The sequence below is a fragment of the Entelurus aequoreus genome, linkage group LG20, assembly GCF_033978785.1.
Source record: "Entelurus aequoreus isolate RoL-2023_Sb linkage group LG20, RoL_Eaeq_v1.1, whole genome shotgun sequence".
Classification (NCBI taxonomy): Eukaryota; Metazoa; Chordata; class Actinopteri; order Syngnathiformes; family Syngnathidae; genus Entelurus; species Entelurus aequoreus.
Window position 1 is genome coordinate 20,245,423 of NC_084750.1, and position 25,611 is coordinate 20,271,033.

General features: G+C 37.7%; 1 long non-coding RNA gene across 2 annotated transcripts in view; it reads left to right on the plus strand.

Annotated features, from left to right (window-relative positions):
* The window catches only part of LOC133635628 (uncharacterized), a 383,906-nt gene that overhangs the window by 182,554 nt on the left and 175,741 nt on the right, over positions 1-25,611 (plus strand). The window lies entirely within an intron of this gene.

Consider the following 25,611-nt stretch of genomic DNA (forward strand, 5'->3'; position numbering starts at 1 on the left):
AGCCAAAAAGTCCTGATGCTATCTTTTTGAGTCGAGTACAATCGTGATCAAAAGTTTACATACACTTGTAAATAACATAATGTCATGGCTGTCTTGAGTTCCCAATAATTTCTATAACTCTTATTTTTTTTGTGATAGAGTGATTGGAGCACATACTTGTTGTTCACAAAAAACATTCATGAAGTTTAGTTCTTTTATGAATTTATTATGGGTCTACTGAAAATGTTACCAAATCTGCTGGGTCAAAAGTATACATACAGCAATGGTAATATTTGATTACATGTCCCTTGGCAAGTTTCACTGCAATAAGGCGCTTTTGGTAGCCATTCACAAGCTTCTGGCAAGCTTCTGGTTGAATTTTTGACCACTCGTGACAAAATTGGGTGCAGCAGGGTATTGTGGCCGAACAGCTTAATTTTTGTTTCATCTGACATCACATGGACAAAGATAATACCTTCTGGAGGAAAGTTCTGCAGTCAGATGAAACAATACCCAGCAATATGTTTGGAGGAGAAAAGGTGAGGCCTTTAATCCCAGGAACACCAATCTCTACCGTCAAGCATGGTGGTGGTAGTATTATGCTCTGGGCTTGTTTTGCTGTCAATGGAACTGGTGCTTTACAGAGAGTAAATGGGACAATGAAAAAGAAGGATTACGTCCAAATTCTTCAGGACAACCTAAAATCATCAGCCCGGAGGTTGGGTATTGAGCGCAGTTGGGTGTTCCAACAGGACAATGACCCCAAACACACGTCAAAAGTGGTAAAGGAATGGCTAAATCAGGCTAGAATGAAGGTTTTAGAATGGCCTTCCCAAAGTCCTGACTTAAACGTGTGGACAATGCTGAAGAAACAAGTCCTTGTCAGAAATTAACAAATTTAGCTGAACTGCACTAATTTTGTCAAGAGGAGTGGTCAAAAATTCCACCAGAAGCTTGTGGATGGCTACCAAAAGCGCCTTATTGCAGTGAAACTTGCCAAGGGACATGTAAGCAAATATTAACATTGCTGTATGTATACTTTTGACCCAGCAGATTTGCTCACATTTTCAGTAGACCCATAATAAATTCATAAAAGAAGCAAACTTCATTAATGTTTTTTGTGACCAACAAGTATGTGCTCCAATTACTCCATCACAAAAAAATAAGAGTTGTAGAAATGATTGGAAACTCAAGACAGCCATGACATTATGTTCTTTACAAGTGTATGTAAACTTTTGACCACGACTGTATATCAATGTTAGTATTTATTTTTCTCTTCTTTCCTTCAGCCAGGTTGTTTTAGTATAATGACAGATAGGTTTGTTTTTCCAAACCTTGACGTCCTCTGTTGAATCTGCCTCATTTGAATTCTTAGTAGTCGGGTAATTAGCCTGAACTGAAGCTTCCTTCATTCATCCTCTGATTGCTCTGAAGGCGCCATTGTTCTATAATTGGCAAAAACAGCCATCAATGATAAGAGACCCATTTGACTCACAGAACAGACGTGAGATGTGGGCGGCAGCTCGGGGAGAACTGGGACCAGGGAATTGCTTGGTCATACTAAAACTACTCAGTAGAATTGTATGCTCAATCCACAAGGAAACAATATATCTTATAGCTGATTACTAGAGGACTTGTTGAGCATGTCCTTGATGTGCCCTTATGTTTACCAGTGATGGGTTGGATTTATGTATGCCTCTCAGGCATTAGGCTAAGGGGGCTCTTATAAATTAGCAACGAGTGGGTGACAAGCTATGCTTTTGCTTCATTAAGATCACATCTTTGTCGTCATGCCGTTCTGTCTGTTTTGCACCTCAACTCTCACTCTCGCTCTTGGTTTTAATGCTAATTATTATCTCTAAATAATACCTTCAATTAAATATATTCCCTTCAATAATGTTATGTGTCCTGTAGAAGTTAATATGTGACCTACATCATTTTATCGATTTAGTTAATGTTGCATATAGGGTCATTCCACCTAACCTTTTTCAACTCTAATTCGGATAATACACAAAGGGCCTGATTTACGAAGATCCAAATAACAAGTGCTAAACAGTGTGTGCAAACTATACAATTGTGTGCACTAGTGTTGTCCCGATACCAATATTTTGGTACTGGTACCAAAATTATTTCGATACAAAAATTGCATTATTGGCTTTATTTTAACAAAAAATCTTAGGGTACATTAAACATATGTGTATTATTGCAAGTTTGTCCTTAAATATAATAGTGAACATACTATACAACTTGTCTTTTAGTAGTAAGCAAACAAAGGCTTCTTATTTAGTCTGCTGACATGTGCAGTAACATTTATCTACCTATTATTTTGTCAACATTATTAAAGACAAGTGGTAGAAAATGGATTATTAATCTACATGTTCATTTACTGTTTATATCTGCTTACTTTCTTTTTTAACATGTTCTATCTACACTTCTGTTAACATGTAATAATCACTTATTCTTCTGTTGTTTGATATTTGACATTAGTTTTGGGTGATACCACAAATTTGGGTATCAATCCGATACCAAGTAGTTACAGGATGATACATTGGTCATATTCAAAGTCCTCATGTGTCCAGGGACATATTTCCTGATTTTATAAACATAATATACTTTTTTTTTTAAACGAAAGAAGATGTGATGCCAAAAAATATCGACCTAATCATAGTAGTATCAACTAGACTCTAGAAAGAGGTTCTTGACTCTAGAGAGACGTTTGACTCTAGAAAGAGGTTCCGCAGCCTCCGAACCCGAACCTCCGGGTTCTGTAACAGCGTCTTCCCTCAGGCCGTAAGACTCTTGAACGCATCATAATTATCCCCTCAACTCCCCCCCAAATGGATTAACTCGCTGGAATAAAAAAGACAATATAACATACATCCATAAACGTGGATGCATATGAAAAAGTGCAATATATTTATCTGTACAGTAACCTATTTATTTATTTATACATGCACCTTATTGCTTTTATATCCTGCACTACCATGAGCTAATGCAACAAAATTTCATTCTTATCTGTACTGTAAAGTTCAAATTTGAATGACAATAAAAAGGAAGTCTAAGTCTGTCTAGATACGCTACTGTACTTGGTATCATTACAGTGGATGTCAGGTGTAGATCCACCAATGGCGGACTGGTACTTTTCAGAGGCGGTATAGTACGGAATATGATTCATTAGTATCGCAGTACTATATTAATACTGGTATACCGTACAACCCTATTGTGCACTGTAAGTGGGCCTGTTGCAAATACTTTACTAAGACTGTGTGTAGAATTAATAACAAGTACAGAAGTGGAGCAGACCGCCCTATTTAAACGAGGATTTTGCGAGTATACCGGCTTTCACCATGTAGACACCCATTTCCCTCCACATTGATTGATTGATTGATTGAGACTTTTATTAGTAGGTTGCACAGTGAAGTACATATTCCGTACAATTGACCACTAAATGGTAACACCCGAATAAGTTTTTCAACTTGTTTAAGTCGGGGTCCACTTAAATTGATTTATGATACAGATATATACTATCATATATACTATCATCATAATACAGTCATCACACAAGATAATCACATTGAATTATTTACATTATTTACAATCAGGGGTGTGGAGGGGGGGGGGGGTAGGATATGGACATCAAGTAGTGGACATAGAGAGAGAGAGAGAGAGAGAGAGAGAGAGAGAGAGAGAGATCAGAAGGCATAAGAAAAAGTATCTGCATTTGATTGTTTACATTTGATTATTAGCAATCCGGGGAAGGTGTTAGTTTAGGGTTGTAGCTGCCTGGAGGTGAACTTTTATTGCGGTTTTGAAGGAGGATAGAGATGCCCTTTCTTTTATATCTGTTGGGAGCGCATTCCACATCGATGTGGCATAGAAAGAGAATGAGTTAAGACCTTTGTTAGTTCTGAATCTGGGTTTAACGTGGTTAGTGGAGCTCCCCCTGGTGTTGTGGTTATGGCGGTCATTTACGTTAAGTAAGTAGTTTGACATGTACTTCGGTATCAGGGAGGTGTATGACATTACATCGTCCAAACTGTGGCGTTCCATTATGTTGTTGACATTCAGCACACAATTATAATATGTACCACCTTTTGTAGCCTATATTGAAGCGCGGTCAGGACAAAATCATCTACTTTTAACGTGCTGTGAAGCACTCTGGTGTTGTGGCAAGAAATTGCATATTGCAAGTAGGGTTGTCCCGATACTAATATTTTAGTACCGGTACCAAAATGTATTTCGATACTTTTCAGTACTTTTCTAAATAAAGGGGACCACAAAAAAATGGCATTATTGGCTTTATTTTAACAAAAAATCTTACAATACATTAAACATATGTTCATTGTTTCAATCGAAGAACAATTTTGTCCTTATATGAAATAGTGAACATACAAGACAACTTGTCTTTTAGTAGTAAGTAAACAAACAAAGGCTCCTAATTTAGCTGCCGACGTATGCAGTAAGATATCGTGTCAATTATCATTCTATTTTGTCAAAATTATGAGGGACAAGCTGTAAAAATTGATTATTAATCTACTTGTTCATTTACTGTTTATCTTTTTTTTCCCGTTTCAACATGTTCTATCTACACTTCTGTTCAAATGTAATAATCACTTATTCTTCTGTTGTTTGGATGCTTTAATTAGTTTTGGATGATACCACAAATGTAGGTATCAATCCGATACCAAGTAGTTACAGGATCATACAATGGTCATATTCAAAGTCCTCATGTGTCCAGGGACGTATTTCCTGAGTTTATAAACATAATAAAAAATTTCAAAAAATGAAAGATGTTGTAATGCCAAAAAATATCGATGTAATCATAGTAAGATCGACTAGATACGTGCCTGTACTTGATATCATTACAGTGAGAGAACACATCCTGATTATCATAATAAATATTTATTTTACTAACACAACTTTTGCATTTACATTTGATAATAGATGACTGACTTACCTCGCCTCTGGACGTCCCTCAATTAAATGCTTTCTTGACAGGTGCTACAGCATCGAACTTGTGCCATTGTGGCATGCGAGCTCCACTTTGCAATGTTTGCATACTACTGAGTTTTCCTTCGATTTTAGTGTGAAGTGTTCCCACACCTTAGACAACTTTTGTCGCCTCTTAATTCCCTCGTTTTGCCATGGCTCTTGTCCACTGCTCGCCATTGCGAGTTATGTCGGCGAAAAAGTTGACTAAACTCAAGCGTATTTAAAGGAGAGGTGTTGTGCAGGGCAGAGGGCATATGATCTGTGACGTAAACACGCTGTGCAATACCTAAACCGTCCGTGCGAAATGTGAGCTTTGACTACTAAACGAGGCAAAACGCCGTAATAACAAAAACAAATAAAACAAAACTTAATGACGCTTCGAGGCAGCGAACATTCCTCAAATATATTTTGTAATCGAATTACTCGAGTTGCTCGAGGAATCGTTTCAGGTCTACATTACATTGTATTGTATGCATGTTTGAAACTGAACTGAACTGAAAGTGCCACACTAGCATTGATGACCCCTGCTATTGTAATACCTTTCACTGTGATCCATGTCTATTCCTGGTATCTGTTTGGCGACGCGGGTATCTATTGGTTTGTATCCGACCAGGCCATCACTCACTGGTTTGATATCCATCACATGCAGTGTTCCTCTTATCTCTTCTTATCATCTTGTTTTGTTCCTTCCCGCTTCCTTCCTACACAACCTCTTTGCCTTCTTCCACTTTGACCCCTTTCTCCTCTGCCTTTGAAGTCGTCTTTGTCTGCAGATGAATCCGTAGCATTGACCCACCCCTTCTTCAGGCCTTTTATTGGCTTTGTCAGCATTTTCTCTGGCAGCTTGAAAAGACAGAGATGGCCCAATAAGAGAGGACAGCATGAACAACTAGATGAGGCAATTCCTGAAGGAATTGCGTGTGAATGCTGAAGTTGAACTGAAACGCTGACAGGATGTAGTATGAATGTAAGAATAGTTTGAATGTTGGAATGTTGAAGAGTTAGAATTTCCAGGAAAAACGGAATTTGGTTTGGAACTTGGGAAAGTGTTGGTTTGAATGTCGAGGATGAGTGGAATGTGTTGAAGGTGGAATGGTTTGAATATGTGGAAAAATTCGGGAATTGTGGAAGTTTGAAAAATGGACAATTCATTTTGAATTGGGCGAATGAAAAAAAAGGAATTATGGGAAATCCTGGAACGTCCCATTCATTTCAATGGGGATTTCAAAACAATGTGGGAATTTCGGGAAAAGCGGGAAATTTCTTGAAAATGGTAAAAAACTTGAATGGTTTGAATGAGTTGAAATGGTTGGTGTTGGGATTTTTCAAATCGGTCGAGAAATGTTGAAGTAGTAACATGTTGAATTGAGAAATGGTATTACGGAATTCCTGGAATTTTTTGGGAAAACTGGGAATTTTTGTCCTGATTAAGAGGAATGATTTGACGGTGGAACGGTTAAAGTGGGTTGAAAAATGTGGGAGGAGTAGTCACCAGAAAAAATGGTGGAAATAGGGCTTTGGAAGACCAGGAATTCTGGAAAATCCTGGAATTTATTTTGAACTTGGAAAAAGGGTAGTTTGAATTTCCAGAGTGGTGGAATGTGTTGAAGGTGGAATGGTTTGAATAAGTTGAAAAATGTGGGAATTGTGGAAGTTTGAATAATGGACAATTCATTTTGAATTGGGAAAATGACAAAAAAAAGAGGAATTATGGGAAATCCTGGAACTTTTTCAGAATTGTTGAAGTAGAGCACATAATTACCAAACAGGCTGAATATTTTGAAGTTGGAACGGTTTGAATCAGATGAAGAATGTGGGAGTTATGGAACTTTGAAGAACGTCCCATTCATTTCAATGGGAATTTCAAACTAATTGGGGAATTTCGGGAAAAGTGGGAAATTTTTTGAAAATGGTAAAAAACTTGAATGGTCTGAATGAGTTGAAATGGTTGGTGTTTGGATTTTTCAAATCGGTGGAGAAATGTTGAAGTAGTAACATGTTGAATTGAGAAATGGTATTACGGAATTCCTGGAATTCTTCGGGAAAACCGTGAATTTTTCCAGTTCAAAAAACAACATTGTTTTTTTGTCCTGATTAAGAGGAATGATTTGACGGTGGAATGGTTAAAGTGGGTTGACAAATGTGGAAGGTGTAGTCACCAGAAAAAAGGGTGGAAAAAAGGCTTTGGAAAACCAGGAATTCTGGAAAATCCTGGAATTTTTTTGGACTTGGAAAAAGGGTAGATTGAATTTCCATAATGGTGGGATGTGTTGAAGTTGGAATGGTTTGAATACGTTGAAAAATGTGGAAATGGTGGAAGTTTGAAAAATGGCCAATTCATTTTGAATGGGAAAAATGTCCCGGAAAACCTGGAATTCTGGGAAATCTGGGAATTGTTGGTTTTTGTCGAGGGAAAGCCCGCGATTTGTGAATAGGCTGAACAGTTTGAAGTTGTAATGGTTTGAATCGGGTGAAAAATGTGGAAGGCAGAACGCACCAAAATCAGGGGAATAATAAAAATAAAAATACGTTGAATAAATAGATTAATTTTGGTGTAGAAAAGCATATTTGTGAATGCTTTAGAGCAACTGAGAGAGGAGGAAGGAACTTGCAATGTTAGGAGGCGATGGAGGGATACGTCAGGATATTGGCATGCAGTTGCATCAGCAGTCATTTACGTTTGAACGGGTGTACGTGCGCAAACGTTTGAAAGAAAACTGCATCAGCAGCAGGGGATTGATGCGGTTTGCCTTGCCTGGGTTTGCACTTGGCAACCCTCAATAGACAAAGCAATGTAGCGTGCTATTACACACACTCAAGTCAGGCAAGTTAAATAGAATTCCCACGCAGAGACAAGACACAATAACATCTATTCAACTGCTTGCTCGCATGCAAAAGCTACGCCGGATGTAATCCCAAATCCTCTGTTAGACATGTTTTTTGTGAATCATTTCTATTAGATGCCAGCATTTTGATTAAAATAGGTCAGTGTTATGTACGACAAGGGGGAAGGAGACGGCACGACACAGGAAGTATCGCTCAACAGGGTTTATTGAGCTTTGATGAGTGAGTGGGGTGTGTATGCTACTATGAGTGTGCATGCAAGATTAAGTGCAGGATTGAACAAGATTGTGTTACCAGGAGTTTGTTGTAAGTGTGTGTTGTTTGGAGAGGCAACAAGTCCAAAGGGGCTGAGCAGAAGCAGGTCTGAGCGGGCGGGAGAGAGGCGTCCTGAGGTCCGTGTCCAAAGCGAGGGAAGTCGAGGATCGAGGGAGCAGTGTTTCCCATAAACTGCCAAGATACCTGTGGCGGTGGGGGCGTGGCTATGGGCGTGGTCACCATGACATCCTCGAGTAATTTGCATAATTTACTACAATGATTTGATTTTCTCTAAAAAGGCTCAAAAAATGTATACTTACTAATTAATAATAACAGTTTTGTTTTAAACGTCCATCCATCCATCCATTTTACAGTATAATTACAACACTTTATGTACATATTTATATACAGATTTGAACAATAAGTTATTCACTGAAATATATTTATTAATTGTGGTTCTTACAAAAAATATATCTTATAAAATATAAAAGCTAAAATGTCTCAAAGCTCTGCCCCTTTAATTAGTGCATACTAAATAATTTAACTTTAGCCTACTACTACAACCATATTATTTACCAGCAACATAAAGTGAAACAGAGACAGAGGTGTCCTGCCACAGTCAGTAACAAATAAACAGAAAACAGTAGTGGTGGTAGATAGACACAGAGCTTCATCAAACATCTGATCCACTGAACAAAGAGCTCCAAAAATCTTGAACTTTAGACTGCCATCAGTTGGGTGTTCCAGGACAATGACCCCAAACACACATCAAAAGTGGTAAAGGAATGGCTAAATCAGGCTAGAATGAAGGTTTTACAATGGCCTTCCCAAAGTCCTGACTTAAACGTCTGGACAATGCTGAAGAAACAAGTCCATGTCAGAAAACCAACAAATTTAGCTGAACTGCACCAATTTTGTCAAGAGGAGTGGTCAACAATTCAACCAGAAGCTTGTGGATGGCTACCAAAAGTGCCTTATTGCAGTGAAACTTGCCAAGGGACATGTAAGCAAATATTAACATTGCTGTATGTATACTTTTGACCCAACACATTTGCTCACATTTTCAGTAGACCCATAATAAATTCCTAAAAGAACCAAACTTCATGAATGTTTTTTTGTGACCAACAAGTATGTGCTCCAATCACTCTATCACAAAAAAATAATAGTTGTAAAAATGATTGGAAACTCAAGACAGCCATGACATGATGTTCTTTACAAGTGTATGTCAACTTTTGACCACGACTGTATATTTATATTTCTTCTGTCGCCTTGTCCTTGTTCCAAAATGCTTAAAAAGTGAGCTTTGAAGACGTCATGACGTCTGTGTTGGATGGGTTTGCCGCAATCTAGGTGGAACCAAACATTTCCTATTTTGAGAGGGCGTGCAGGTAGTCTTAGACATTCTTAGTTTGATTCAAACAACCTTGTCATTGAACTTTCACAGCTACTGTATATTCATTTTGTATTAACATTTTATGATGTCTTTATTTGTATAACTTTGCCCTACGTAACTGTAATACCTGTAATCACTCTACCTGCAATCGATCGATTTTTAGGCGTCTGCAAGCATAATTATACTTTTATATCATTGTGTTATATTGTCCCATTGACTTGAGATGGTAATAGGTCCTGAGAGGGTGGTCACTTGGTCTGGATGCAGACCCAGGTCACTATTTGTTGATGGCTGCTTTAGACCACATCATGTACTTTTTATTGTACTCTATTGTACATGTAGGCATCGGACTTCTCCTCTTTTCCCTTTTCCCTTCGTTCCCCTTTTCACTCTCTCTGCCATCTGCATGAGATAATTATTCCCAAACAAGCAATCCCCCGGGTGAGACTGTATTATCCGAAGCTAGCTTCATTAAAAAAAAAAAATCTAAATATAATAAAAATGCCACATCTGTTTGGATGTCTTCACTGGAGTGAAGGAAAACATGTGAGATTAAAGGAGGGGAAAACAGGAGTCACAGGAATAAAGTCTAGAGAAGGGGTCGGCAACCCGCGGCTCTCTGGAGCTTTTTCAAAAATGTATGAAAAATGGAAAAAGATGAGGGGAAAAAAATATTTATTGTTTTAATATGGTTTCTGTTGGAGGACAAACATGACACAAACCTCCCTAATTGTTAGAAATCCCACTGTTTATATTAAACATGCTTCACGGGTTAGAGTCTATTTGGTGAGCGCCGTTTAGTCCCACTAATTTTTGGCGGTTCTTGAACTCACCATAGTTTGCCTACATGTACAACTTTCTAATACGTGTTTTATGCCACCCCCTTTTTTGTCTGATTTTGTCCACCAAACTTTTATTGCTGTGCATGAATAAACAAAGGTGAGCTTTGTTGATGTTATTGACTTGTGTGGAGTGCTAATCAGGCATACATGCTATTTAGGCTAGCTGTATGTACATATTGCATCATTATGCCTCGTTTGTAGGTATATTTGAGCTCATTTAATTTCCTTTAAGTCCTCTTAATTTAATTTATATTTCCATGTCTCATGACACATATGTATGTAATATTGGCTGCATTTCTCATAGTTGTTTGTGTGCCATGTTGTTCCAGACCACAGCAAACATTACCTAGCTTGCAAAGATTGTAATTAATCCATTAGAAGAAGACAGTCTGCCGTTTCCTTTAACTTGGACACACACATTTATACCTTTGGTAATTCTAAGACAGTAATTTCCAGGAGTTATCTCACACTCTGAGGAGCCTCCATTTTACTAATGTTTTCAAATGTTGTAAAAATGTGTAGAATAAATATTATGTTTCAAAATTTCTGTCAACAAAGATTTGTGTCAGCCCAAACATAGTCATTTTGATAGGAGGCTAATATAGACACTTACATCCTGTGTTGCCTTCAATATAACACTTATATAAGACTTTTAAAGTCATTTTGATAGTAGGCTAATATAGCTAATATAGACACTTACATCCTGTGTTGCCTTCAATATAACACTTATATAAGACTTTTAAAGTCATTTTGATAGTAGGCTAATATAGACACATCACGTGTTGCCTTCATTATAACACTTATATAAGACTTTTAAAGTCATTTTGATAGTAGGCTAATATAGCTAATAGGGACACTTACATCACATGTTGCCTTCATTATAACACTTATATAAGGCTTTTAAAGTCATTTTGATAGGAGGCTAATATAGCTAATATAGACACTTACATCCTGTGTTGCCTTCAATATAACACTTATATAAGACTTTTAAAGTCATTTTGATAGTAGGCTAATATAGCTAATATAGACACTTACATCCTGTGTTGCCTTCAATATAACACTTATATAAGACTTTTAAAGTCATTTTGATAGTAGGCTAATATAGACACTTACATCAAGTGTTGTCTTCATTATAACACTTATATAAGACTTTTAAAGTAATTTTGATAGTAGGCTAATATAGCTAATATGGACACTTACATCACATGTTGCCTTCATTATAACACTTATATAAGGCTTTTAAAGTCATTTTGATAGTAGGCTAATATAGCTAATATAGACACTTACATCATGTGTTGCCTTTATTATAACACTTATATAAGACTTTTAAAGTAATTTTGATAGTAGGCTAATATAGCTAATATAGACACTTACATCGTGTGTTGCCTTCATTATAACACTTATATAAGATGTTTAAAGTCATTTTGATAGTAGGCTAATATAGACACTTACATGATGTGTTGTCTTCATTATAACACTTATATAAGACTTTTTATGTCATTTTGATAGTAGGCCAATATAGCTAATATAGACACTTACATCATGTGTTGTCTTCATTATAACACTTATATAAGACTTTTAAAGTCATTTTGATAGTAGGCTAATATAGCCACTTACATCACGTGTTGCCTTCATTATAACACTTATATAAGACTTTAAAAGTCATTTTGATAGTAGGCTAATATAGACACTTACATCATATGTTGTCTTCATTATAACACTTACATAAGGCTTTTAAAGTCATTTTGATAGTAGGCTAATATAGCTAATATAGAAACTTACATCCTGTGTTTCCTTCAATACAACACTTATATAAGACTTTTAAAGTCATTTTGATAGTAGGCTATTATAGCTAATACAGACACTTACATAATGTGTTGCCTTCATTATAACACTTATATACGACTTTTTATGTCATTTTGATAGTAGGCTAATATAGACACATGTGTTGCCTTCATTATAACACTTATATAAGACTTTTGAAGTCATTTTGATAGTAGGCTAATATAGCTAATATAGACACTTATATCATGTGTTGTCTTCATTATAACACTTATATAAGGCTTTTAATTTTTTGCGGCTGCAGACAGATTTTTGTTTAGTATTTTTGGTCCAATATGGCTCTTTCAACGATTTGGGTTGCCAACCCCTGGTCTAGAGGAAACCATGTTTTTTTTTGTGATGAAAAAGCACCCACACCCATAACGCCCAATCAAACAAAGCATAGAAAAGAGGAAAATGTGTTTATCATCTATAGAAGTGATTCGGCAGGCATCGAGGGAGACACGGCATATGGCTCGCATGTCTCTACTGGGAACCATCTATACTTTGAGGCGCCGTTGATGTCCTTTGTCTTCTGTAATCGCTCTAAATGTCCTTGTGTGCCACGCTACAATTGCACTCGACCGTTAAGCGTGCCACAAAAAAAACAAAAACGCAGGCACGGCCGCGCGGAAACAATACATTTGGCAGGTAGATTAATGACAAATCCAAAATGACAAGAGGAAATGTAAATAAGGACGCTGTATGTCGGCTTGGCCTGCAGCCACACACACAAACACGCACAGGACCCGTAGAGCCAGCAAGCTATTTACATAATAGAGTTGGACAATGCAGGGGGGAAAAAGGTAATGCATCCCTTACTTATGTCAGCAGAAGCTCAAATACGGCAAACTACAGCAGAAGACAATGACACGGCCCTTGAATATTAGCATGTCTGGAACAATTCACATAAAGACCATCTGTGATTTTATCACCAGCAATTCACTACTTGATTATACGGCCACTGGTTTGGCATGCAAACACTTCACACGCATGTCAGCAGAATTGCACCTTTCGCTTTTGCCCTCCAAAACTGTATACCTTCTGGGGATTATCAGAATAGTTTTTATTGCCATTGTTTGAGAACGGGTTCACAAACTAGGAATTTTTCTTTGGTGCAATCGTGCAACATAAAACACACATAACACAGAATAGGTAATACAATGAACTGTAACTGAGCTATTAGATCTTATAGCATCTATATCAGGCCTGGGCAAAAAAAATGAGTCTTGGGGCCGGTGTATCTATTTTTAGGAACACTAATACAAAACCTCACAATAATGTCTGATTGAATGCTAAAAACGTTATGACAGACCGCCTCAAAAAACGTAATGGAATTTTAAATGTTTCTATGAGCGATAAAACACTGAATATTGACCAAATATGAATGTCACACCCCCTTTCGATCGACATATTTTACGATCGAGTGAAACGCGACAAAAATACAACAAACAGTGAAATATAAACGCGAAGGGTACAAAATAAACCCACCTACAATCTGATATATCTGATACATCACTAAGCTTTAGAACTTTGTTGTGAAAATCTCCTTCCACGTCTGTGGAAACGCTCCCCACCCACACTGCTTGGTGCCTCGTCTGAGCTGCTGTGACGTAGATGACCATAGTAACTAATTAGATGACCATAGTAACTAATAAGATTACCATAGTAACTAATTAGATGGCCATAGTAACTAATTAGATGACCATAGCAACTAGTATAGCATCCAAAAGCGCAGATTCCAACCATTGAAATACTTTGTATTAGAGATGTCGATATATGCGTTAAAATGTAATATCGGAAAATATCGGTATCGGTTTTTTTATTATCGGTATCGGATTTTTTAAAATTTATTTTTATTTTTTAAATTTTTTTATTAAATCAACATAAAAAACACAAGATGCACTTACAATTAGTGCACCAACCCAAAAAACCTCCCTCCCCCATTTACACTCATTCACACAAAAGGGTTGTTTCTTTCTGTTATTAATATTCTGGTTCCTACATTATATATCAATATATATCAATACAGTCTGCAAGGGATACAGTCCGTAAGCACACATGATTGTGCGTGCTGCTGGTCCACTAATAGTACTAACCTTTAACAGTTAATTTGACTAATTTTCATTCATTACTAGTTTCTATGTAACTGTTTTTATATTGTTGCACTTTTTATTCAAGAAAATGTTTTTAATTTATTTATCTTATTTTATTAATTTTTTTAAAAAGTACCTTATCTTCACCATACCTGGTTGTCCAAAATAGGCATAATAATGTGTTGATTCCACGACTGCATATATCGGTTGATATCGGTATCGGTTGATATCGGTATCGGTAATTAAAGAGTTGGACAATATCGGAATATCGGATATCGGCAAAAAGCCATTATCGGACATCCCTACTTTGTATAGTTGAAGACTTACGGTCATTAGAAAACATCACTGCACATCATAATGGCAGCTACACTTTCCATCTTAAAGATCTAAAAAAAAATTTTTGGGAATGTCCGGCGGGCCAGATTGAAAAGCTTAACGGGCCGCATGTGGCCCCCGGGCCTTAATTTGCCCAGGTCTGATCTATATCATGGGCATGGCAACCGTGGTTCACCTACTGTAATGCTCGCTCATAATGGTGGCCGATAATGGTGTGCAATGTTATAAAAGACTTAATTAAGTACAATTACTCAGAACAATGGAGGGTATGAAAAACGCTAACATATCTATCATTTACCGTCTTTAAGTTGAAGTGGATTGATAATTGGGTAACACTTTAGTATGGGGAACATATGAACCATTAATTTGTTGGTTATTAACATAGGGTTAGGGTTAGGCTTGGGGTCAGGATTAGGGTCAGGGTTGAGGTTTGGTTTGGGGTTAGGGGTTGGGGTTAGGGTTAGGGTTAGGTATAGAGAAGAAAATGAGTTGGTTAGGGTTGGGGTTAGGGTTAGTAGGCTTTAACATTTAAGGTTTTGGTCTTGTTTACTGGCGTCATATTGCCGTCTACATGTATCTCTTATGTGTGACTGCCATCTACTGGTCACACTTATTATTACGCCATGTACCATGTTGACATACAGTATGTTGTGTTTTAGACTGCAATATTGTTAAATTTAGGACCCTTTTTAGGTACAGTATGTTTAGCTTGTGTGCTATTATTTGCTTGGCTATTGTGTAGCTGCGAGATCCTAGAAGGCCATAGCCTATGATTTGACTGAAAAACAAGAAAAGACCAACCGTATGTGCTTTTTTTGGAAGATATCTGGATGTTAGGGGGTGTCGAACTTTGCAAACGTCCAAGCACTAATAATAATTAATAATAATAAAAATAGGGGATTAAATCGTGATTAATAATCGTGATTTCGGTATTGACGAAAATAATCGTGATGAATATTTTGGCGATAATCGTGCAGCCCTATTACGCAACCCTAATCTCATGAAACACTTTTAAATGGCACAAGTCATATATTTGAAGGTTTTTCAGAGGAGTAACGCAATTACAATAGTGATTACATTTATAAAGAAGTAATCCCATTTATCCGTAATTGAATTACCAATTGGGAAAAGTAACTAGGAATTATGACATTAGTTTTTGTAAAAAAAAAATTCTCAACACTTCCTAAAGTAGAGTACTATATACTGAACATTTTTTGTACGACTCAATTTTATCCATTCGTAAGACTTTTTAACCCCAGCGCAGCGTTTTGTCTTCAGGTCCCCTCACACATCATCTTTTGATAGTTTGCAAAACAGTCTCAAGACTTCTGAAGGACATGGTCCAGAGCGGCAGTACTCCGTGAAACACAGCCGCCAGGAAACAAAAAAAAAAAAATCTGTTGTAGCATCCACACATTGTCAGCACTTCTCCAATGATGAACCCAAGGTCATCTTCTAGCCGGAGATCTGACAGGGTCCAAATCTTCAGAGAGGAAGAGGAATATGTTAGAAGCTCAAGACAGCAGTATGAGCTGAGTAGGCACAACCACTGGATCAGGATCAGGATCAACTGGACGCTTTCAAGGATAAAATCAAGAATATGATATGCAATTGAGTTCAATCCTTTATAAGTCCTGCAACCCTAACTGAGAAGATGGTACACCAATTGTATGTACTTGTTTGTTGTCGCTAGGGATGTAACGCTAAACGGTATGACAAACCGCAGTAAAATTCCAGACGGTTAGTAATATCGTTGTACAGTTTTAACCTTCCAAAATCCGTCTTTATTAATGCATTTTAGGCAACACTGCTTGCTTCCTGGAAACCAGGGGCCGTACTTATCAAGCTTCTTAGAGTGCCATTTTACACTTAAGTCCTGAGAATTTGCGAAATTTAGTCCTACTCTCAAACTTAAGAATAAAAGCTTTTTATCAACGTTCTTAAGTCTAAGAATCCCTCCTACTCTCCACGATATTTAAGAGACCTTCAGAGGTGTCTTAAGTGGTTAGGAGTTGCCAGCAGGGGATGGCACTGAGGCGAGAGAGACGTGCGCGAACGTTCAGGGAACGGAACAATGTTTTATTTTTTTTGATGACGAGCAGCTGATCAAACGGTATCGTTTAGACAGAGCGGATATTATTTTTGTCACAGATTTAATACTTTTCGATTCCTTGTTGATTTCTGCATGTGTCTGCAGTGGGCTAGTATATATAGAGCCACCCACACCAGTTTCAAATTAGTTGCCTAATTAATGAATTGGAAAGAAAATGTTATGACAGTAGCGTATGTGTGTGGCCGTGAGGTGAGTGACGTCAGTGAGTGTGTGGGCGAGAGAAGAGAGGGAGCGGTAGCGTGAGTGCCGGCGGGGACTAGTTTGTTTTGTATTATTTTGTAGTTTATTGTCAAAATATACACTCCCATTGTCCACTTAAATATTTCCAAGATATTTCTTTATTCTTAGACAACGGATTCCCTTCCGTGATTGGTCATTTCTATGGACACAGAAATGACGTCACCTAAAATTCCGTTTACGGCACATAGTAATGTCGTAATTCAGCTCGGAGTGTGACACTTAAGATTCAGTCCTACACTTCGCTGAAAGTGTGAGTAAGACGCTTGATAACTAACTTTTAAGTGCAGCTTTCAGCGAAGAATTTATTTACTCTTAAGTCAACTCTTAGCAGACTTCTTAGGAGTCATTCTAAGAAGCTTGATAAGTACGGCCCCAGGTCGCCACAACACGGCGGAAAGAAACCACACCGTACCGACCTTCCTCCAGGAGATTTTCCCTCGCAGTAAACGCAGCCAAAGCGTCAGGTTTCGGCCACACGCCCTCTGCATGTAGAGAGTAAGGCTGGGTATGACAAAAGTATCACCTTTAGCGTAGAAATCCGCTGAAAAAGGGACACGATACACGAGTATCATCTACCCTCATCGTTTTCCCTTAGGCCCAAGCTGTTTGTTTACATGCTTTTTTTATTTCTCTTTGCTATTTGGGCTTATAGGACCCTAATTAGAATAAAAACTAAGAATCATCTTTTGATATGTACTTAGTCCATAAGTACACAAACGTGTAATTTATGTGTAGTGACATGCTAATTTTTATTTGTACACTTTTTTTTTTCCAAATTCCATTGAATGTTATACTCTTCTGACACCACCAGATGGCAGTATAAGTGTCCACTTAAGCGGCCATAAGACCCCAATTCAGTAGTGTACACAATTTTGGAAATAAGAGCTAAAAGGTGCTGTCCACGCATGTGGCCACTAAGGCCTTTAGAGGTGTTAACCCAGGCTCGGTGAGTCCGTACGCACACCGACACACCCTCAGCCCTCGGTAAACCAGTGTCGACAAAAATGTCGACATAAACAAAATCCAATCTTATTTAATTTAATCTTGTAGATGGGTGGGACAAGTTTAGAATATATCCAATCACAGTTCTTTAATAGTGTGACTGGTGGGGGTTACATCTCACCAGAGGCGCTGAAACCAAAATATGTGGATTTAACTTGTTCCACGTTATAATGTGTGAAGAGTGAAGAGGACACATTCTATTGTTGACGCTATATGATGCCATCAGCAGGGCGAGCCATCGTCTGTGACATCTACACAACCCTAAGTTAGCTCTGTGTATTTGCTGTTTATACCGCGCTCGTAAACAAATGATGATGAAGACTTTCACAACACACATGCATACATGCTTAGCCACAGGTGTAGCATTAAAATATTTTTTAAGTTTCTCCGTGTAAATTAGTGGAGAACACAAACTTTGAGGCATGATGCATCTGACCTGATGATAAACTAGTTTGAGAAGAATGTTTTTGTATTATTCATAAGGTTACTCTACTTTTCAGTTATGTAAATATTGACTATTGTGTGTGAAGTCCTTAAGTATAGTACAAATACTTTTATTTTTATATATATATATATATATATATATATATATATATATATATATATATATATATATATATATATATATATATATATATATATATGTATATATATATATATATACAGTCGCGATCAAAAGTTGACATACACTTGTAAAGAACATAATGTCATGGCTGTCTTGAGTTTCCAATACTTTCTACAACTCTTATTTTTTTGTGATAGAGTGATTGGAGCACATACTTGTTGGTCACAAAAACCATTCATGAAGTTTGGTTCTTTTATGAATTTATTATGGGTCTACTGAAAATGTCAGCAAATGTGCTGGGTCAAAAGTATACATACAGCAATGTTAATATTTGCTTACATGTCCCTTGGCAAGTTTCACTGCAATAAGGCGCTTTTGGTAGCCATCCACAAGCTTCTGCTTGAATTTTTGACCACTCCTCTTGACAAAATTGGTGCAGTTCAGCTAAATGTGTTGGTTTTCTGACATGGACTTGTTTCTTTAGCATTGCCCACACGTTTAAGTCAGGACTTTGGGAAGGCCATTCTAAAACCTTAATTCTAGCCTGATTTAGCCATTCCTTTACCACTTTTGACATGTGTTTGGGGTCATTGTCCTGTTGGAACACCCAACTGCGCCCAAGACCCAACCTCCGGGCTGATGATTTTAGGTTGTCCTGAAGAATTTGGAGGTAATCCTCCTTTTTCATTGTCCCATTTACTCTCTGTAAAGCACCAGTTCCATTGGCAGCAAAACAGGCCCAGAGCATAATACTACCACCACCATGCATGACGGTAGGGATGGTGTTCCTGGGATTAAAAACCTCACCTTTTTCTCCTCCAAACATATTGCTGGGTATTGTGGCCAAACAGCTCAATTTTTGTTTCATTTGACATCACATGGAAAAAGATAAGAACTTCTGGAATAAAGTTCTGAGGTCAGATGAAACAAAAATTTAGCTGTTTGGCCGCAATACCCAGCAATATGTTTAGAGGAGAAAAGGTCAACAATTCAAACAGAAGCTTGCCAGAAGCTTGTGGATGGCTACCAAAAGCGCCTTATTGCAGTGAAACTTGCCAAGGGACATGTAAGCAAATATTAACATTGCTGTATGTATACTTTTGACCCAGCAGATTTGCTCACATTTTCAGTAGACCCATAATAAATTCATAAAAGAACCAAACTTCATGAATGTTTTTTTGTGACCAACAAGTATGTGCTCCAATCACTCTATCACAAACAAATAAGAGTTGTAGAAATTATTGGAAACTCAAGACAGCCATGACATTATGTTCTTTACAAGTGTATGTAAACTTTTGATCGCGACTATATATATATATATATATATAACTATATATATATATATATATATATATATATATATATATATATAGTTATATATATATATATATATATAGTTATATATATATATATATATATAGTTATATATATACTACCGCTCAAAAGTTTGGGGTCACATTGAAATGTCCTTATTTTTGAAGGAAAAGCACTGTACTTTTCAATGAAGATAACTTTAAACTAGTCTTAACTTTAAAGAAATACACTCTATACATTGCTAATGTGGTAAATGACTATTCTAGCTGCAAATGTCTGGTTTTTGGTGCAATATCTACATAGGTGTATAGAGGCCCATTTCCAGCAACTATCACTCCAGTGTTCTAATGGTACAATGTGTTTGCTCATTGGCTCAGAAGGCTAATTGATGATTAGAAAACCCTTGTGCAATCATGTTCACACATCTGAAAACAGTTTAGCTTGTTACAGAAGCTACAAAACTGACCTTCCTTTGAGCAGATTGAGTTTCTGGAGCATCACATTTGTGGGGTCAATTAAACGCTCAAAATGGCCAGAAAAAGAGAACTTTCATCTGAAACTCGACAGTCTATTCTTGTTCTTAGAAATATATATATATATATATATATATATATATATATATATATATATATATATATATATATATATATATATATATATAGTACCGATTTAAATTAATAGGTATCGCGTGTACTTTATTAGTACCGGTATATTGTACAACCCTATTACAAAACATATATAACGTTAAAGAAGTTATGGAAAAATAACATAAGATACTTTGCTAAGTAAGTAGTTACTCTTACAATGAGGTAACCGAGTTACTAACTCAAATACTTTTCGGGAGAAGTCATTTATAACTGTAACTATTTTTTAAGTGAAGACGACCAACACAGGTTACAAGTAGTTGTAACATCGCAAAATCCTGGAGTTGCTGGGTTGTGGACTTCCAGAAAAAAATAAATTCACATCTGAATCAATTTTCAATCGATTCAAAATTCTCAAGAAATTTAGAATTAGAAAAAATACTTTTTTCAGGTCATCTCCAAACTTACTGCATGTATACGTCATACGTCAGTAGCCAAAACTGCAGATTTCGTAGTCTCTAACCAAGTTTTCTATTACATAGTCTTTCCCAGTGCTTTGTTTGAAAATGTAAATGTTTTAATCCAGTTGCTGTTAGTCTTTTTTCTTTAGAATTGATGGTTTGTTTCCATGTCAGTGGTCTTCTACTGTGCTGTCCGATGAAGCAGGCACCTCGCTGTTGCACCCTGCCGAGCGTAGGAAGTACTGAATTCTTTCTTTTGGCCGTCTATTGTGCAGAGTGACTATGCAGAGTATCCCTTCTTAAAAAGGTAACAGGGGACATAAATGCAAATTGTCCTTACAGAAGTGACATTCTGTGAACCAAGCAGCCCAAAGGCGACTTGACTGGATTTGAATTTTTTACCCCCTGAAAGGCGGCGTCGCCACCTTTACAGTTCCCCGGAGAGGACGCTGATCAGTTTTCAGGCACGTCTAACACGTTTAATGCAACAAGGTCAAGCTTAAGAGAACCATAAATTGAATTCATGTGCACCGTGAAAGCAGTAATTTGAGGACAGGTGTAATGGTGTCTCTTTCTCGCGGATAAAACTTTAAAGCTGAATGTCGCCACGAGGTTACAACAGCGGCATTAAATGAGGAATTCTGATGAACTGCCAGAGTTTAATATTCCACGGGACGGAGCCACGGAAATGACATTGTTTGAAATTTGAGACGTGCACAACAAAAGGCAGAGACAATTCAGCGCAGGATTGCCTTGTAGCCACCATCTAGCAGCAATGTTTGTTTGGTTACTTGTACACTGTTATTCATTTTACCATATTCAGGGTCACAGATGAACTAAAATCAATTCCAGATGATTTTTTTGTGCAAAAGCTTAGCCTGGATTTATCAATCAATCTATCTGAGCTAAGATATTAACAGGGCTCGAATTTAACCACGGCAACTGCGGCAAGAACATGCCGAGACCGCCCTTGACTTTTTACTTGTTAATGGACGAGGGATCTAACAATAAACGGTATAATGATAATTCGAGATAAAATTCCCAAAGGTTAGTAACACCGTCTAATTTTTTAATTACAGAAACCCCATCATTTATTAATGCATTTTAGGCAACACAAAGTCAGATGCATGCGCACTAGCGTCCTTTGACTTGATAATCATGGCGGACCAACAACACGGACTTTGCTCGGGAGATTTCCCCTCGGAGTAAACGGAGCCAATCGCTAGGTTTAAAGTCATTTTCCCTCGCTTCCCCGGTGTGCGTTTAGATGGAGACAGGTGTGGACAATATTGGAGACGGACGCACTTGTCCCCACAGTAAAAGTATACAGCGAAGGAGAAAACTATTTGATGTTGCTTTTATTTTGTCAATACAGCGTCCATCAGCTGCTGTGACTGAGAGTTAAGGATGTGAGGAAACATGCAGAAGGCGAGTGAACGTTGTCACAACTTGTTTATAAAGTCATTAGTTTGTTGACGTTGCAGAAAGAGTGCGTATTTTCCACATACCGTATTTTCCGGACTACAAGGCACACTTTAAAGTCCTTTCATTTTCTTAAAAATCAACAGTGCGCCTTATAACCCGGTGCGCCTAATGTACGGCATAATTCTGATTGTGCTTACTCACATTAAAGCAATTTTATTTGGTACATGTTGTAATGATAAGTGTGACCAGTAGATGGCAGTCATGCATAAGAGATACGTGTAGACTGAAGATGACGCCAGTATACAACACCAAAACTTTAAAAAATGTTCCATTGAGAATATAGAACATTGCACACGACACTCAAAAATCTGTCAATGTTTTTAGTATGACTTTGGTAAGCTACACTACCGTTCAAAAGTTTGGGGTCACATTGAAATGTCCTTATTTTTGAAGGAAAAGCACTGTACATTTCAATGAAGATAACTTTAAACTAGTCTTAACTTTAAAGAAATACACTCTATACATTGCTAATGTGGTAAATGACTATTCTAGCTGCAAATGTCTGGTTTTTGGTGCAATATCTACATAGGTGTATAGAGGCCCATTTCCAGCAGCTATCACTCCAGTGTTCTAATGGTACAATGTGTTTGCTCATTGGCTCAGAAGGCTAATTGATGATTAGAAAACCCTTGTGCAATCATGTTCACACATCTGAAAAGAGTTTAGCTCGTTACTGAAGCTACAAAACTGACCTTTCTTTGAGCAGATTGAGTTTCTGGAGCATCACATTTGTGGGGTCAATTAAACGCTCAAAATAGCCAGAAAAAGAGAACTTTCATCTGAAACTCGACAGTCTATTCTTGTCCTTAGAAATGAAGGCTATTCCACAAAATTGTTTGGGTGACCCCAAAATTTTGAACGGTAGTGTATGTAGCCGCACCACTTGATGGACAGTCGGCACATTAAACATACAAGTATTATTATGGTGTGTGTATAAGGACTGCAAAATGGCACCTATTAGCAGATATATTACCTGGCGTTTTGTTTCACAATATTATGCCAAACCAACTTTTCTTACCTTCTGGTACCTGCTGATCTGTATTTGGGATCTGCATAAGTCCTGAAAATGTGCGCGCTTCCGCCATTGTAGTCCGTGCCGACACCGTAGTCGATAAGCTTCTTCTTTTTGAAGTAGTAATATTTTCAATTGAGAAATGGTATTAAGGAATTCCTGGAATTTCGGAATAACCGGAAATTTTTCCAGTTCATAAAATGACTTCTTTTTTTGTTGTTGTCCTAATTAAGAGGAATGTTTTGACGGTGGAACGGTTGAAATGCGTTGAAAAATGTGGAAGGAGTAGTCGCCATAAAAAAAGGGGGGGGAAAAGGGCTTTGGAAAACCAGGAATTCTGGAAAATCCTGGCATTTTTTAAAAGTTGGTAAAATGGTAGTTTAAATTTCCAGGATGGTGGAGTGTGTTGAAGGTGGAATGGTTGGAATCGGTTGAAACATGTGGAAATGGTGGAAGTTTGAAAAATGGCCAATTAATTTTGAATGGGAAAAATGTCCTGGAAAACCTGGAAATCTGTGAATTTGTCAAGGGGGAAGCCCGCGATTCCCGAATAGGCTGAACAGTTTGAACGGTTGGAATTTGTTGAAAAATGTGAAAGGTAGAGCGTGACAAAATCTGAAGAAGAAGAAGAACTAAATGAGGCAATTCCTGAAGGAATTGCGTGTGAATGCTCCAATGCTGAAGTTGAACTGAAATCCTGGAATTGTTTTTAGAATTGTTGAAGTAGAGCACACAATTCCCAAACAGGCTTAATATTTTGAAGTTGTAACAGTTGGAATCAGATGAAAAATATGGGAGTTGTGAAACTTTAAAGAATGTCCCATTGATTTCAATGGGAATTTCCCCTAAATTTGGGAATTTCGGGAAAAGTGGGATTTTTTTTTAAAAATGGTGAAAAAAAACCTAAATGAGTTGAAATAGTTGGTGTTGGGATTTTTCAAATCGGTCAATAAATGTTGAAGTAGTAACATGTTGAATTGAGAAATGGTATTACAGAATTTCAGGGAAAACCTGGAATTTTTCCTGATCAAAAAACAACTTTGTTGTTTGTCCTGATTAAGAGGAATGTTTTGACGGTGGAACGGTTGAAATGCATTGAAAAATGTGGAAGGAGTAGTCGCCATAATAAAAGGGTGGAAAAAGGGCTTTGGAAAACCAGGAATTCTGGAAAATCCTGGAATGTTTTGAACTTGGAAAAATTATAGTTTGAATTTCTAGAATGGTGGAATGTGTTGAAGGTGGAATGGTTGGAATCAGTTAAAAAATGTGGAAGTGGTGAAAGTTTGAAAAATGGCTAATTCATTTTGAATGGGAATAATGTCCCTAAAACTGGGAATTTTGGGAAATCTGTGAATTGTCAAGGGAAAGCCCGCAATTCCCGAATAGGCTGAACAGTTTGAAGTGGGAACGGTTTGAATCGGGTGAAAAAAGGTAGAAATCTGGAGAACGAGAATAAAAAATAGATGAATTTTGGTGTAGAAAACCATGTGTGAATGCATTGGAACATTCACACAATAAGTTCAGTGGCGTTTAGGTCTGGGCTTTCTGTCAAGTTCCACACCAAACCAAATTGAACTTTCTGGGTAGGAAAAGGCCCTTCCCCAAACTCTTCCTACAAAATTGGAAGCATAGATTAGTCCAGAATATCTTGTTAGGAAGAAGAATTAAGGTGTCGTGCTCATCCCCTGCTTGATTGATTAGTTAACTGATGTGTGTCCATGTTGTGTGTGTCGGTGGGCATTTCCCCTTATTTCCATTAGGGCAACGCACTGTTCAGTGGGTTCAGTGGCACAAGGGGGGAAAAAGACATTTCCACTGAATGACAGGATGACAGGTGAGGCGAGGGGGACGTGGGCTGGTGAGAGGGTTGCCGGTGTTATGGGAGGTGGTGGTGAGGGAACGGAGGGGTGGCCTGCTCTGTCAACAAGACAGGGGGAAAAGCTGTGAATTGCAGACTTGAAGGTGAGACTGAGTGGGGGGGAAAATATAGCAAGGGGGTGGTGGGGCAGAAGGGTGGAGGCGGGCTTGGAAGACAAGGCAAACGGGAGACAGGATGGGAATAGAGAACGAGGACAAGCTGCGGACGTGTGTGTGTGTGTGTGTGTGTGTGTGTGTGTGTGTGTCTGTGTGTGTGTGTGTGTGTGTGTGTGTGTTCTTGTATTGCCACCCTTCTTGAGACATCTACAAGGAAAAGTACCTTCCATATGACGACCGGTGAACAAGTTAGGACCAAATTGTGGTCCCAATACGGAAAACCATTGCATCTAATAGATAGCC